Source organism: Podarcis pityusensis (assembly GCF_964106645.2).
Source record: "Podarcis pityusensis genome assembly, chromosome: 5".
NCBI classification, from domain to species: domain Eukaryota; kingdom Metazoa; phylum Chordata; class Lepidosauria; order Squamata; family Lacertidae; genus Podarcis; species Podarcis pityusensis.
The window spans coordinates 93,071,546-93,086,500 of NC_138032.1; the positions used below are offsets into that span (position 1 = coordinate 93,071,546).

The following is a 14,955-nucleotide window of genomic DNA, read 5'->3' on the forward strand; positions in this document are numbered from 1 at the left end:
AGATTGGTGGGATATTGGACCATGGAAATGTGAGGAAGAGGAAAATGCGAGAGAGGAGTCTGGGAGGGAAAGGAGACCATGGTCAGAGAGGAGATCTGCGCGGTGGTGAAGACCTGCAGAGATTTCAACCAGCATATTGATACCAAATCTTTGGCCACAGGCCTGTAGTAAAAGTGAAATGGGCTAGCTCCCTTTTTCCCCTTACTTGATCTATATTCTTTTAAAAGAGCTTTTGTGTGTGCTGGTGATTGGCACTTGGCTGTGCTGCTGGAGGAGGTGATGGACGGGGTTGAGAACATTGGGTTGTGATAGATCTGCAGTCATAAAACAAAGCCCTGGTCCTTTGCTCCTGTGCGAGTGTTACATCTTAATCTCTATGATTGCTGAATCAAAATAAGGTAATATGATCAGACACAGATGACCTGGTGTTCCTCCTCCACCTTGCTCCTTAGAATTTAAATGATAAAGGCGGGCAATATTAAGAGTAAATACTGAAATAATTTCTTTGTGTTCCACTAGGGAGATGAGCAGGGTACAGAACGGTTCAGACAATACCTTTTGGGCCATATGGCATTTAAATTTGAAACTTTTTAAAGCTTTTGGAGATGCATTGGAACCATTCCTTGAAGTCTGGAAGATTCCTAACCTGCTAATATGGAACGTTCAGTCAATATTGTTCCAAATAATTTTGGATCCTACCTGTGATATCAGGGGACAATCTTATATTTGGTTATAGTAATGTGTACAATAGTTTGAATAATTGTTATATTTAATTTTTTTGGTAACCCATGAGGTAAAGGTAAAGGTACCCCTGACCATTAGGTCCAGTCACAGATGACTCTGGGGTTGCGGTGCTGATCTCGCTTTATAGGCCGAGGGAGCCGGCGTTTGTCCTCAGACAGCTTCCGGGTCATGTGGCCAGCATGACTAAGCCGCTTCTGGCGAACCAGAGCAGTGCACGGAAACACCGTTTACCTTCCCGCCAGAGCGGTACCTATTTATCTACTTGCACTTTGACATGCTTTCAAACTGCTAGGTGGGCAGGACCTGGGACCGAGCAATGGGAGCTCACCCTGTCACGGGGATTCAAACCACTGACCTTCTGATGGGCAAGCCCTGGGCTCTGTGGTTTAGACCACAGCGCCACCCGCATCCCCATGAGGAGTAGTATCAATGGTCAACCATGGTTAGAAACACACTTTCCTTAAGAACCAATCCAAAGCAAACATTTATGAAGTCTGAACCATGATCCATGTTCTTTGCCTCACTGTGTTGTCTCTTTCTCCTCTGCGTAAAATAAGAACCATTTCAAATTCTATTTTATAGTCTTTATGGCCTATCCATAATGAATGAAATCTTATGTGTCATTGGTTCATCTTCACCTGTCTCTAACAATAATTGTCCCTTATGTGAGAGAATGACATAGCAATTATTACCCACCGTGGTCTCTTATGGTCTCTTTCTTAAAATCATTTTTCCATCATTGCCCCTAATTAAGGGCCCAATGCTGGTGTTATATGTTGTGTTCATTTTACTCCTGAGTATTTCTTTTAAAGTTTGGAATGATTCCAAATTAAGTACTTTAGACCAATGAACTTGGTAATCAGTTTTGTGTTGTTGTCTCTCTCATGCCCTCACAGTCACTTTGTGACATCATCACTATGGTTTGCCACCTTTTGCTTAGACTGCAGTTTCTTTGAGGAGCGTACCTTTATTGCAGGCTTCAACCAACTCCAATGTTTTACTGCAGTGCAAATAGATAACAAATACCACAAAATGTCGGGATGGGCCATTAGAAAAAGGTTTAATCAGCTTCATGGAGGAGAGGTCTCTCTATGGCTATTAAACCATGATAGATAAGTGGAACACCATGTTCTTTGGCAATATGCCGGCCACCATATACCAGTTCCCTGGGGGCAAGAGTAGACGTAGCCTGTTTTGTGGGCTTTCCGGAAGCAACTGGTTGGCCAGCGTGTGAAACAGCATATCTGAATGAATGGAACTTCAGCCCTACCCGGAAGGCCTCTTCTTTGGTCCATATGTTCAGAGGCTACCTCTGAATACCAGGTACTGAAGACAATCATAAGAGCTAGCCTCAATAATAATAATAATAATAATAATAATAATACCCCGCCTATCTGGCAGGGTTGCCCTAGCCACTCTGGGCGGCTTCCAGCACATAGAAAAATATAATAAAACATCAGACATTAAAAACTTCCCAATACGGGGCAGCCTTCAGATGTCTTCTAAAAGTTGTATAGTTGTTTATCTCCTTGACATCTGACGGGAGGGCGTTCTGCAGGGACCCGTGTTTAGACCTGTGTTTGAGCTTGTCAGGTTCATCTAGCTGGCTCCTCCGAGAAACAATGATGAACTAGATGGACACTTGGTGTGACTCACCACAGATCATACATTCTTATTAAAGAGGGATTCATCATCATGAAGGATAGGAATATTGAATACTGTACTTTCAGCAGTGGATTTCATGATTTATTTGTGGGGTCCATGAGTCACTTTACGAGATCGGTTATTTTAAAAAATCAACGAGGCATTTTTTAGGACAGTCTCTCATGTCCTTCCAGTCTGAGCCAGACTATCCTACATTGTAGTACAACACCATAGGAAAAACTCTGAGTACAGAGCCAGTGCTAAATATTTGCCACAATATTCAGGAGGAAATGTGCATAAAAATAAATATATTAGTGAAAATAACATAGAAAAATGCATTCAATTAGAAATTGCTTGCAAAAAAAAATGTACATTAGTCAAAACTGCACGCAAAAATACGTTTATTAGGAGAAATTCACGCTAAAATGCTGAAGAATTTTCAAGTGGATTAAAAAAAGAACAGATTGCTACAGAAATGGGGGGACAGAAATGAAAACTGGGAAGATAAAAGAGGGAGAGAACTGAAAGTCACAGAACTCTTTCATCCTTACTTATAACTATATTCTTCTTAAGGCTGCCGATTGCAATTTTCTTATTCCATGGCAATTGTATTCTTTATAAGATGCAATTGAATGAATATTGACCATTTCTTAACAAATTTTCATGCATAAAGCAGGCCTCAATAAAATTTAAGCTGCAATTTATGCATTATAGCTGTGTCCCAGAGCCTATAAAATCATTCAGATAACATGTTTTTCCCCAACGTATGGCAGTTGATATTTTTGCCACTGTCAATAAAATTCTGAACAAATGCACCATCTTTTTTTTTTTTAATCAACCTGTACTTCTAGGTAGTTTCTTTACACTAAATGATCCTGTATGAGATACTGTGTCCATTATTCATTTAATCTAGTGTGCATCATCAACCACCAAAGCCATTTGATCTTATTATATATAGATACATATATAATCTGCATGAGGTTTTCCTCCACTCCAGCAGTTATCCTGAGACCGATTACCTGTTTTAATCTATATAATGTGAAATATTAAAATGTTATAATTTGATGCATATTTTTAACAAGTTTTTACTTTAGCAGCAATTAATACCTTAATTCCATACTACACCTGAAATAATTATACTAACTCTTGCCCCCAGTTTTTTTTTATCATTCTATGGTCCTTTGTGTTGCATTTCATTAAGTCATTAAGTATATAGTCCCAATTAATCCCCTCCTTCTCAATACATGAACAAACTCCTCTATTACTGCACCATATTTCTTAAATCAGTGCAACTGTGGCATGCTGTGTTAAACAATTTTTTGGGCAACAATGGGATTATTTCTTTAAAATCTGTAAGTGAAAGAATGTATCCATTTATTCCTCAATTGTATCAATATTTTCAAACACAGCATGCTTTATAATATTTACAGAATTTAGGAACAGATTATTTACAGATTCAAAAGAAATGATCACATTGTAATCCAAGCAGTCTTTCAAAACAGAAAATTGTTGAGCCTCTTCTCTGAGTTATCTGTCCACAATACGCACTTGATGTAAATGGCAATAATCCATATTTTGCTTCATACCTAACCCATACTTGAAATATTGGCTGCACAGATCAATCTGATTGTGGTATGGATAGTTTGGCTCTCTAGCAAAATGCCATAACTGTATTCTTGAAACACAGATTTGGTCAAATATGTTCACATTCTTCCATACCCTCCAATTTTAACCACTGTCTTAAATTAGAAATTTGACATGCATCATTGTATTGTGGAAAAACTGGGCACCACTAGGCCACAATTTTTCCAAGAGTTTACATATTGCATTTAACGCAGTTCAATATATTTTGCAAAAAGGCGAAGAGAAGAAAAGAAAAGAAAAGAAAAGAAAAGAAAAGCAATTGATCAAATAGGTTCATTCATTGAACGATTTCCGGCACAAGATAAGAACGGAAGGATGCAAGCTTTGGTCTGTAAAAATCCACAGTTCCTTGATCCCGAAAGAATTGGGATTTGTGTGTGAGGGATCTATGGGGTTCGGTCCTGTAATAATCTGGTCGTAGCGGTGGTAGCTTTGGGCAAGTCCTGCTACCCACTGGATCTTTCTTTGAAAGGAAGGTGGAGAAATTATTAGGAGTTTCCGGTGAGGATAGTTGTAGCTTGTTGCATCAGCTGAGTGATGCAGCCTCACTTTTACAGTTAAGAAAATAAAAGAGGCCTTGAACCGCATCATACCGCAGTATGCAAGTACTGTTTCCCCTGAACGTTTAAACATCCTTGTTCCTTACCCATCTTTGGCTGGGTTTCTGTTCCCTCATGAGCCCCCGAAATGTTGAGAAATTCATGGCCATCCGAGATTCAGATCAGTTTGCAATGGTACTGCTTCTCCCCCCACCCTAGTTTGTTACAGTAAGGTAAAGGTAAAGGGACCCCTGACCATTCGGTCCAGTCGTGACCGACTCTGGGGTTGCGGCACTCATCTCGCTTTATTGGCCGAGGGAGCCGGCATACAGCTTCCGGGTCATGTGGCCAGCATGGCTAAGCTGCTTCTGGCGAACCAGAGCAGCGCACGGAAATGCCGTTTACCTTCCCACCAGAGCGGTACCTATTTATCTACTTGCACTTTGACATGCTTTCGAACTGCTAGGTTGGCAGGAGCAGGGACGGAGCAATGGGAGCTCACCCCATTACGGGGATTCAAACCGCCGACCTTCCAATCGGCAAGCCCTAGGCTCTGTGGTTTAACCCACAGTGCCACCCGCGTCCCTATTTGTTACAGTAGTGGCAAGGAAAAGCTTGTCTGAAACAAAGCTAAACATGCGTAACCATCATAAATCGAAGGCAAGCTAAAATATTCTGTCACACAAATGAACTATTGTGTGGTACCGGTGGGAATATTCTGGGCTTGTCTCAATCATAGAATCTTAGAGTCATAGAATTGTAGAGTTGTAGGGTCATTTAGTCCAACCCGTTGCAATGCAGGAATCTCAACTAAGTATCCATAACAGATGGCCACCCATTCAAAGAAGGCTCCGCCATGTTTCCCTCCATTGAATCAGGGGCCTTCGACGTGATTTGGGCCCATTCAGAGATTCAGAGTGTTCAGTGTGTCTGAAAGAAATATTTCCTCCTCAGACTTGCCACATGAAGAGAATGCTAGAGTCCAGAGAGGGGGGGAACTGACCTCGCTTCCAACTCAGGGGAGTGGTTTTGTCAGGGCTCTTCCAGTCACAGTGTTTTTGGGAAACAGATGATGAAGTAATGCAGATGTGGGTAACTTGTTGCCCTCCAGATGTTGCCGGGTGTTATGTACTGAGTTGAATAGGATCCAAACTGCAGCAGTCTGATTGGTCCTAGAACAATAGGATCCAAAAGGCAGCAGTCTGATTGGTCCTAGAACAATAGGATTCAGAATGCAGCAGTCTGATTGGTCCTAGAACAATGCAGCAGTATGATTGGTTGGCAGGAACCACCCAATCCTGCTCCAGATAGAAGTGAATCCACAACCTGATTGGCTTACAGTAGAATTCCAGAATTAGCCAATCATGTGCAGCCCATTGTGTAAATAATGTATATAAAGCAGATACTGTGAGGGGACATTCATTCATTCCTCCTCACCACTATGAGCTGAATAAAGAGCATGAAATCACTTTGCGACTCTGAGTATATTTCACCGAACTACAACTCCCACCAACACCAGCAAGCATGGCCGATGCCCAGGGATGATGGGAGTTGTAGTTCAGCAACTTTGGAGAGCAAAGATTCCCCACATGCTAGGCTAGAGGTGCTTGCTTGGAAAACACTGGGCAGTCAAGTCATTCTGCCTCTGCGCACATCTCGTCCTGTAAAGTCAGCTTTGTGTGATTTTTTTTATACTAGTAGCATTTTCTAATTTTATGAATAATAAACCTCTTTGGGGGAATTTCTGCTGGTTATGTTACTTTGGATGATTTGTGTCAGTCCACTCTGGATTCACACCAGCCTGTCTCCTCATGAGTGCAGGAAGCATCTCCATGACCCCCTCCCCACCTGGGTGTTGCCCTGGACCCTTCCCTTATTTAAATGCAGACTTTTTCAATCCTTGTTGTTGTTGTTGTTGTTTAGTCATTTAGTCGTGTCCGACTCTTTGTGACCCCATGGACCAGAGCACACCAGGCACTCCTGTCTTCCACTGCCTCCCGCAGTTTGGTCAAACTCATGCTGGTAGCTTCGAGAACACTGTCCAACCATCTCGTCCTCTGTCATCCCCTTCTCCTTGTGCCCTCCATCTTTCCCAACATCAGGGTCTTTTCCAGGGAGTCTTCTCTTCTCATGAGGTGGCCAAAGTATTGGAGCCTCAGCTTCAGGATCTGTCCTTCCAGTGAGCACTCAGGGCTGATTTCCTTAAGAATGGATAGGTAACCTGAAGATCTCACCTACAATATTCTTAGATTGAACTTCACTGGGAAGTTCGTCAAAAGCTGTTGTGTATCATTGCTGCAACACATCGTATTGTCCTATCTGTCAATTGCATTCATTACCTCTTCTACTGTTTATGCTGGGATGCATTGACTTTGTCTGGTTTAAATATTGTTTCGATACTTGGTTCAAATAACTCATGCATTGTTTTCTTTTTAGTGTGGAATAATGTTTCATGCTTTCAAGATGGTACGTGGATTTCAGAAGCTTCGGGCCAAATCAGATGGCTGGGGGTGGGGGGGGGAGAAGCAAAAATAAAGGCAGTTGCAGTGAGCCTGATTTGGATTACGGCTTAGGTGCAAGTGAAAGGGTTAACACCCCTTACAGTACTGATTGCAGCAAGGGAGAAAACATACAGGCCTACTAAGGCCTGACCCCGAAGACGCATCCCTTCATTTCTGACATGACTAATCATAGAATCATAGAGTTGGAAGAGACCACAAGGGCCATCGAGTCCAACCCCCTGCCAAGCAGGAAACACCATCAGAGCCCTCCTGACATATGGTTGTCAAGCCTCTGCTTAAAGACCTCCAAAGAAGGAGACTCCACCACACTCCTTGGCAGCAAATTCCACTGTCAAACAGCTCTTACTGTCAGGAAGTTCTTCCTAATGTTTAGGTGGAATCTTCTTTCTTGTAGTTTGGATCCATTGCTCCGTGTCCGCTTCTCTGGAGCAGCAGAAAACAACCTTTCTCCCTCCTCTATGTGACATCCTTTTATATATTTGAACATGGCTATCATATCAGCCCTTAACCTCCTCTTCTCCAGGCTAAACATGCCCAGCTCTCTTAGCCGTTCCTCATAAGGCATCGTTTCCAGGCCTTTGACCATTTTGGTTGCCCTCCTCTGGACACGTTCCAGTTTGTCAGTGACCTTCTTGAACTGTGGTGCCCAGAACTGGACACAGTTCAAGTGAGGGCATCGGGTTAGGCAGAGCACTGCTGCTCCAAGTTGAATTTTTACCCTTTGAGAACTGGCGATAAATGGCACTGGAAACCAACAGCCAGCAAAATGAGGTGGTTGTTTTCTGAGCAGGGATAATAATAATAATAATAATAATTTTATTATTTATACCCCGCCCATCTGGCTGGGATTCCCCAGCCACTCTGCGCAGCTTCCAAAAAAATATTAAAATACTGTAATACATCAAACATTAAAAGCTTCCCTAAACAGGGCTGCCTTCAGATGTCTTCTAAAAGTCTGGTAGTTGTTGTTCTCTTTGACATCTGGTGGGAGGGCGCTCCACAGGGAGGGCACCACTACCGAGAAGGCCCTCTGCCTGGTTCCCTGTAATTTGGCTTCTCACAGTGAGGGAACCGCCAGAAGGCCCTCGGCGCTGGATCTCAATGTCCGGGCTGAACGATGGGGGTGGAGACGCTCCTTCAGGTATACAGGACCGAGGCCATTTAGGGCTTTAAAGGTCAGCACCAACACTTTGAATTGTGCTCGGAAACGTACTGGGAGCCAATGTAGGTCTTTCAAGACCGGTTGTTATATGGTCTCGGCGGCCGCTCCCAGTCACCAGTCTAGTTGCCATGTTCTGGATTAGTTGTAGTTTCCGGGTCACCTTCAAAGGTAGCCCCACGTAGAGCGCATTGCAGTAGTCCAAGAGGGAGATAACCAGAGCATGCACCACTCTGGCAAGGCAGTCCGCAGGCAGGTAGGGTCTCAGCCTGCGTACCAGATGGAGCAACCTGATGGACAACCTGATTTTGCTTGTGCTGGTTGGGGTAGGGATGCATGTGGAACCAGGGCCGGATTTAGATGAAGAGAGGCTACTCCACTTGTGAGGCCCCACCCTCACGACTAGAAGAAAATGGAAAAAGTGTTTTAAACAAAATTGAGTGGCGATGACGGGTATTTAAAATTCTGCAATTCACAATTTCTCCTCTAAAGGATATCAGAAATCTTCGTCAAAATTTGTTTGTCTCAGTTTGTCACTTTCAGTGTACAGAATGCTCAGTGTGAACAACCTCTCTTGAGACATTGTGGCCCTTAATTCATTTTTAATTATTTTGAGTCTTGAAAAACTCCCCTCTCCCAAGCAGTTAGTGACCACAAATCTAAGAAATAGCCACAGGATTGCTTCCACATTAGGAAAGGCCTTCTGAATTTTTCCTTGTATACTATTATAAAGATCTGTATGAGACACAGAGTGCTCTGCTGTAAGCCTATGGCTTTGTCTCACGTACAGATGAAAGTGCAAAGTTGATCAATAAGTTTCAGGTCAATATCTTCTGGGTATGCTTCCATCAACAGTTCACACCTTGCTGAATTTCTTGCTTAGATGCTATCAGAATAGCAAGAATGGAAAACAATTGTGCAACATCACTGTACACAGTGCTACTTCTTTTTAAATTGGCTTCAAATGCATTAATGTAGGAATAAAGGATTTTATCCCAAACTTATCTCTGGAAGAAAGTACATCTAAAGGCATCAGGTGCACGTCTGTCATTTCTTTGCCGTTCCCTCACTATTTGTCTCCTGGTGTTGTAGCTAACATTTGGCAAGGTGGCTTTTGCTTGTTTCTCAAGCTCATCAAAATCTTCTTTAATTTTCCTTAAAAACCCCCCAGAAGTGAACTGTACAAGCTTGCACAAGAACTCAGGAACAGGCCTACTTTCTGAAGGGCTTTGCTGACCTTGTGAAAATGACCTAGCACACTTATATCTCTAAGATTCTGCAGACTTTGGCTGTGAACTAGGGCCCCACAATTTTTTCTTTCAAGTTGGGCCCTAGGTTTTCAAATTGCGCCACACTGGCTGGCCCTGAGTCTCATAGTTGCTGGGCCCGAGTTGCCCTGCCCTCGCATGAAATCTTGGGTTTGCAATTTGGGGAGAGGGGAGACTGCCCGCTGGGGCGGGGGGCGGGCAGGCCCCCTAGATTTAGAGGCCCTAGCCTTCAGCCTACTTAGGTAAAGGTAAAGGGACCCCTGACCAGTAGGTCCAGTCATAACCGACTCTGGGGTTGCGGTGCTCATCTCGCTTTATTGGCCAAGGGAGCCGGCATACAGCTTCCGGGTCATGTGGCCACCATGACTAAGCTGCTTCTGGTGAACCAGAGCAGTGCACAGAAACACTGTTTACCTTCCCGCTGGAGCGGTACCTATTTATCTACTTGCACTTTGATGTGCTTTCAAACTGCTAGGTTGGCAGGAGCTGGGACCGAGCAACGGGAGCTCACCCCGTCACAGGGATTTGAACTGCTGACCTTCTGATCAGCAAGCCCTAGGCTCAGTGGTTTAACCCACAGCACCACCCGCGTCCCTCAGCCTACTTAGCCTATACATAAATCCGGCACTGTGTGGAACATATGTAGAGAACTGGGAGCCTGGCCTGGTTGTAAAAATCACTAGTTATGCCATTGCTGCTTTATTTCGTTATTTCCACCCCCACTAGTGAGACTTGGGTTTTATTTTCTGCATTCCATATCCGATGGAGATGGAAGAGACAACATGATGATATCTCGTGAGCATGTTGCTGGTGTTAACAGATTGTGAAATATGTGTCTTTTCTTCCTTAGGTTGTCTGTGAGTTTTTCTGGACCTTGTTTTCTGGGTGTTAATTGCCTGAACTGCTTTCTGGAAAACAGCATCTTGAAAAATGAATAAATGCTACCTGTTACAGAAGGCTGCTTTCTCAGGCATTTAGAGAAGTGGTGGGAGCAGAGAAATGAGCTGATATATATATACATTTTGGCTTAAATTGATAGTTTATGTCTTCTTAGGAAAGACCATATCTTTATGCTAGGTGTGTGAGGGACTTCCTAATAAAATCCAGCAGTCTTATCAAAGCTCCTTTAATCAATCTTCCCTTGAATTTTTTGTATGTGTTGTGTCCAGTTAGAAACCTCTCCATTTGTTTCAGATTAAAATCCAATGGGAATTATGTTTGGACCAGTGTCCATCTCTCAAAAGTTTTGCTTGTTTTGGTTTCTCTCAAAATTCATTGAAAGTCCCTCCCCCCCCAATCATCTGAAAAATTGATTAGAAAGTTACTTTAGGCAAATGTTTTGCTAAAATTTGGTAAAATATTTTACAACTGCTATAGAACTTTCTGGTTCTGCAGAATTCTGAGGTACACCTTCAACAACATCTAAGGATGAATGTGAAGTGTTATACTGTATATGATAGAATAGTTAAAGATATTTCAATGAAATATATGAAAAATTTCAAGGGAAGATTTCTGATGAGACCAGCAAAAATTATCTGGAGGAGGGACATGTCTGTTCATTGTCATCTGGGACTCATAAGTTGTGAGATATCATGTCTTTCTTACCACCACTGGATATTCTGTTGAAATTCTGGGACTAGGTAGGATAGTCTGCACTCAGTGAGGAAAACTGAGAAGATCTAGCTGTAAAGGTTCCCTCAGATTTCATTTAAAATGAAATTTGTGGAGGTTCCTGCTTAGTTGAAATCTTTGGAAATCATGGGAATTGAGGGTGAGGGCAAAAATTCAGTAAGACTAGAGAAATCAATTGTGGGGAATTTCAAAGTTCCTTAGACTGCATACGCTGGTTAGTTCAGTTCTTTGAAAGTATTTGCAATTTTGAACATTTTATGTCGGAAGACGGTATAAGCAGCTGATGCTTAATTTCTCCATGAGATTCAGGCCTGATTTAGATTTTCTCACAAGTGTGAGAATGTGATGGTGTGTATTTGTTGAAGTGATCAGGTGCTGCGAAGACAACCTCTGTGCTCTGGAAATTCTCCTTGAAATGAATGACTTGCTTAATCTGCTGTGAAGCACAATAGTGTACAATGGATTTTTGGTACTCTGCATAAATTAATTTTGTTCTGAGTTTCTACTCAGATTTTTTATTGAAAATATAAAGTGGTATAGAAATAAAATAATAATAATAATAATAATAATAATAATAATAATAATACTGTACTTTGATTTGGGGATCACCTCTGTAATTTCAGTCTGTTTCAATTATTTCTTAAGAGGTGTTAAAAAAAAATGAAGATTGCTATATCTATAAGATGTTTTTGGACTGCTCTAGAGAAAAGATGCTACATATAATCCATTGTTATTGGAATATATTTTGAAGGAATATAGTATGAAATCTTAATTATTAATTACGAAGGCTGATGAAAACCAGTTAATGTTGCATCATATATGATTATTCTTTCTAACACATATCATTGCCTTTCATTGACAGTGCTGAGAATTATTCTGTCTCTGTGGAGATGCTATTGTTTGGCTATATATTTTTCTTTCTGCTGTGAAATCTAGAAGTAGTTTAATGTCCCTTCATAGTACCATATAAATAGTTTCATTCATTCACACAGACACCCACCCACCAACCCCTTTGAAGAGCTACTTCTCTAACTTTGATATTGTGCAAATTGACGGTGAATTAAATACACAAAAGTTTTGGTCTCAGAATTGCCTTGAAAAGTTTTAGGAGATATGTGTGAAATAGACATAATTCCCTTTTGTTTATTTACAGTAATATTTTAATACATTTTTTTAGCCTCACAAGAATCCTCCAAAACAGCTTGCAGGAAAATATTTTATGACTGGCGCAAACAAAATAGGGTTGCCTGCTCCCTGTATTCAAGAGAGATACATTGAAAAATAAAATAAACAAACATTTTGAAAAGAGAGATAAGGAGGGAAAGACGTTTTGAATTCATTAGTAGCTGTAATTCTAGTTAATTAGTCAATAAACTAATTGATTACATTTACATAAATATTGACAAAATAAATTACAGGTTTATGAAGCTTTTAAAAATATAATTGAAGCATATTTCCCAGAACAGTTAAAGAAGAAATCTCTGTTTATCTCTTCCACCAGTGACTGCTCAGTGGCACTCATGAATTGCCAGAGGAGAGAGAGGAGGGGACAAAACTTAGGGAACCAGGTGCAATGAAGGAAGTGAAGATGAGGATACTGTTTTTTTTTTGTGGAGGAAAAGAATTAGAGGCAAGATTATCTTTAAATTCCTACATTTGTTCAGAGGTAATCTGCTCCTCAAGGTCTTTGAGCATGAGTCGGCAAACTAAGGCCCGTGGGCCGGATGCGGCCCAATCGCCTTCTCAATCCATCCCGCAGACCGTCTGGGAATTAGCGTGTTTTTACATGAGTAGAATGTGTCCTTTTATTTACAATGCATCTCTGGGTTATTTGTGGGGCCTGCCTGGTGTTTTTACATGAGTAGAATGTGTGCTTTTATTTAAAATGCATATCTGGGTTATTTGTGGGGCATAGGAATTTGTTCATTATCCCCCCCCCCCAAATATATATATATAATCCGGCCCCCCACAAGGTCTGAGGGACAATGGACCGGCCCCCTGCGGAAAAAGTTTGCTGATCCCTGTCTTTGAGCATTCGGTGTAGAAAAGGCAGGAGACTGTAGTTATTTAGTCCTAAGGGAAAGGCACTCTGCACGAGCGCAGGAGTACTTTTCTTCCCATACTTGAGGCTCAGCTTTATTATTGAAAACAGACTCCTAAACTGCCTGGTAAGGCCTTGGCACAAATTAGGAGAAGGGGAGAATAGGCAAAATATGAATATAAGGGGAGGAGGAAAAAACCTGAAAAATTATAGATGAAGAAAGGAACAGGAGGAGTGGATTGTTGTGGTCCCTCCCAGATAGGAAGGCAGATGTCTAGTAAACTCTAGTAAATGTCTAGTAAACAGTGAGCAGGGGAAGGTGGGGAAATCTACTGACCCATCCCTTGCCTGACCCATCCCTCCTTCCTCTGCCGCATCCCATGTACCTTCTTCTTCCTTGGACTGCCTTGACTCGCCCTCCTCCCTTGGCTTCTGCCTTGCAGGTGGTGTCACCCCCTCCCCAAATCACTGGTCCCCTCTCCTGGGTCACTCCTCTGGTCCCTTGCCCCCTCCATATGCGCTTCTGAGCCCTGCCATTCCCTGACGTTGCATGTTGGGGAGCAGAAGGGGGCAAAGGGGGCATGCGAACCCCTAACCCGGGGTCAGCAACCTAAGGCCCATGGGCCGGAAGTGGCCCATGGAGGCTGTTTAACTGGCCCATGAGCCGCCGGCTCAGTGAGTCCCAGCGCACTGCGCTAAACCGGCGCACTGCGGCACAGGGACTCTCTTCCGCAGCTCCGGAAATCGCTTCTGCACATGCACAGACGCCGGATATTGCATCTGCGCATGTCCACAGTGCTGGAAATCGCTTTTGCGCATGCCCAGATGCCAAAAATCACTTCTGCGCAGGCGCTATTTTGGGTGTCTGGGCAGGCGCAGAAGCGATTTCCGGTGCCACAGACATGCGTAGACATAATTTCTGGTGTCACGCTGCGCCAGCCCAGCCCATGGAGGATCTCCACAGGAGTGATCTAGCCCATGCCCGGTAAGCCTTGCCAACCCCTGCCCTAACCTCTGCCAAGCTGTGGCAAGATCCCAGGGGGTTCCAGGCATTAACCCAGGGTCCATGTTCCTTTGAGAATCAAGACATGGTGGGGGGCTGTCGTAATTTTAGAAATATGATTCATTCACATATTTACGCCTGAATTTAGATGGAGGGAGTCCAGATCTTACAGCACGGTCATATCAAGAGGGGCTTCTCTCCCACAGCAGTGCAGCCATGGAGTCCAAGGCATCTCTCCCAGCCTGCCTTCAGCCAGCCTGCCCAAGATGGTTCTTCCTTGTTTCTCTTTTCTTCTTCCCAATGTATCCCTGCTCCAAACATCCATCTGCTCTCCCAAACCTCCTTTTAAAGAGGTATATTCCCCCTCTGAGCACAGCCTGCCCCCTCCCTGCCCCCTTGGCAACCCATGTCTGCCCGGTCCAAAGATTCCTCTCTGATGTGGGCCATCGGCCCCCTTTTGTCATGTTAACATCTCCGTCCCATTTGAGGCCCTGGCTTGGAAAGGAAACTTAGCTTACATTTCCCACTGGCCTGCAATCTTTCCTTCAATACTCCAAATGTTATCTACATTCATTAATTACTACTACAGTCATACCTCGAGTTGAATGCTGAGCACTTTCGGGTTGTGCTCTGCGGCAACCCGGAAGTAACAGAGTGCATTACTTCTGGGTTTCGCGGCTCGCGCATGTGCAGACACTCAAAATGACATCACACGCATGCACGGAAGCAGTGAAATGCGACCCGCGCACGCGCAGATGC

General features: G+C 43.0%; 1 long non-coding RNA gene across 1 annotated transcript in view; it reads right to left on the bottom strand.

Annotated features, from left to right (window-relative positions):
- LOC308477303 overlaps positions 1-14,955 on the bottom strand; it is a 266,019-nt gene that overhangs the window by 128,442 nt on the left and 122,622 nt on the right. The gene's annotated exons all lie outside the window — the stretch shown is intronic.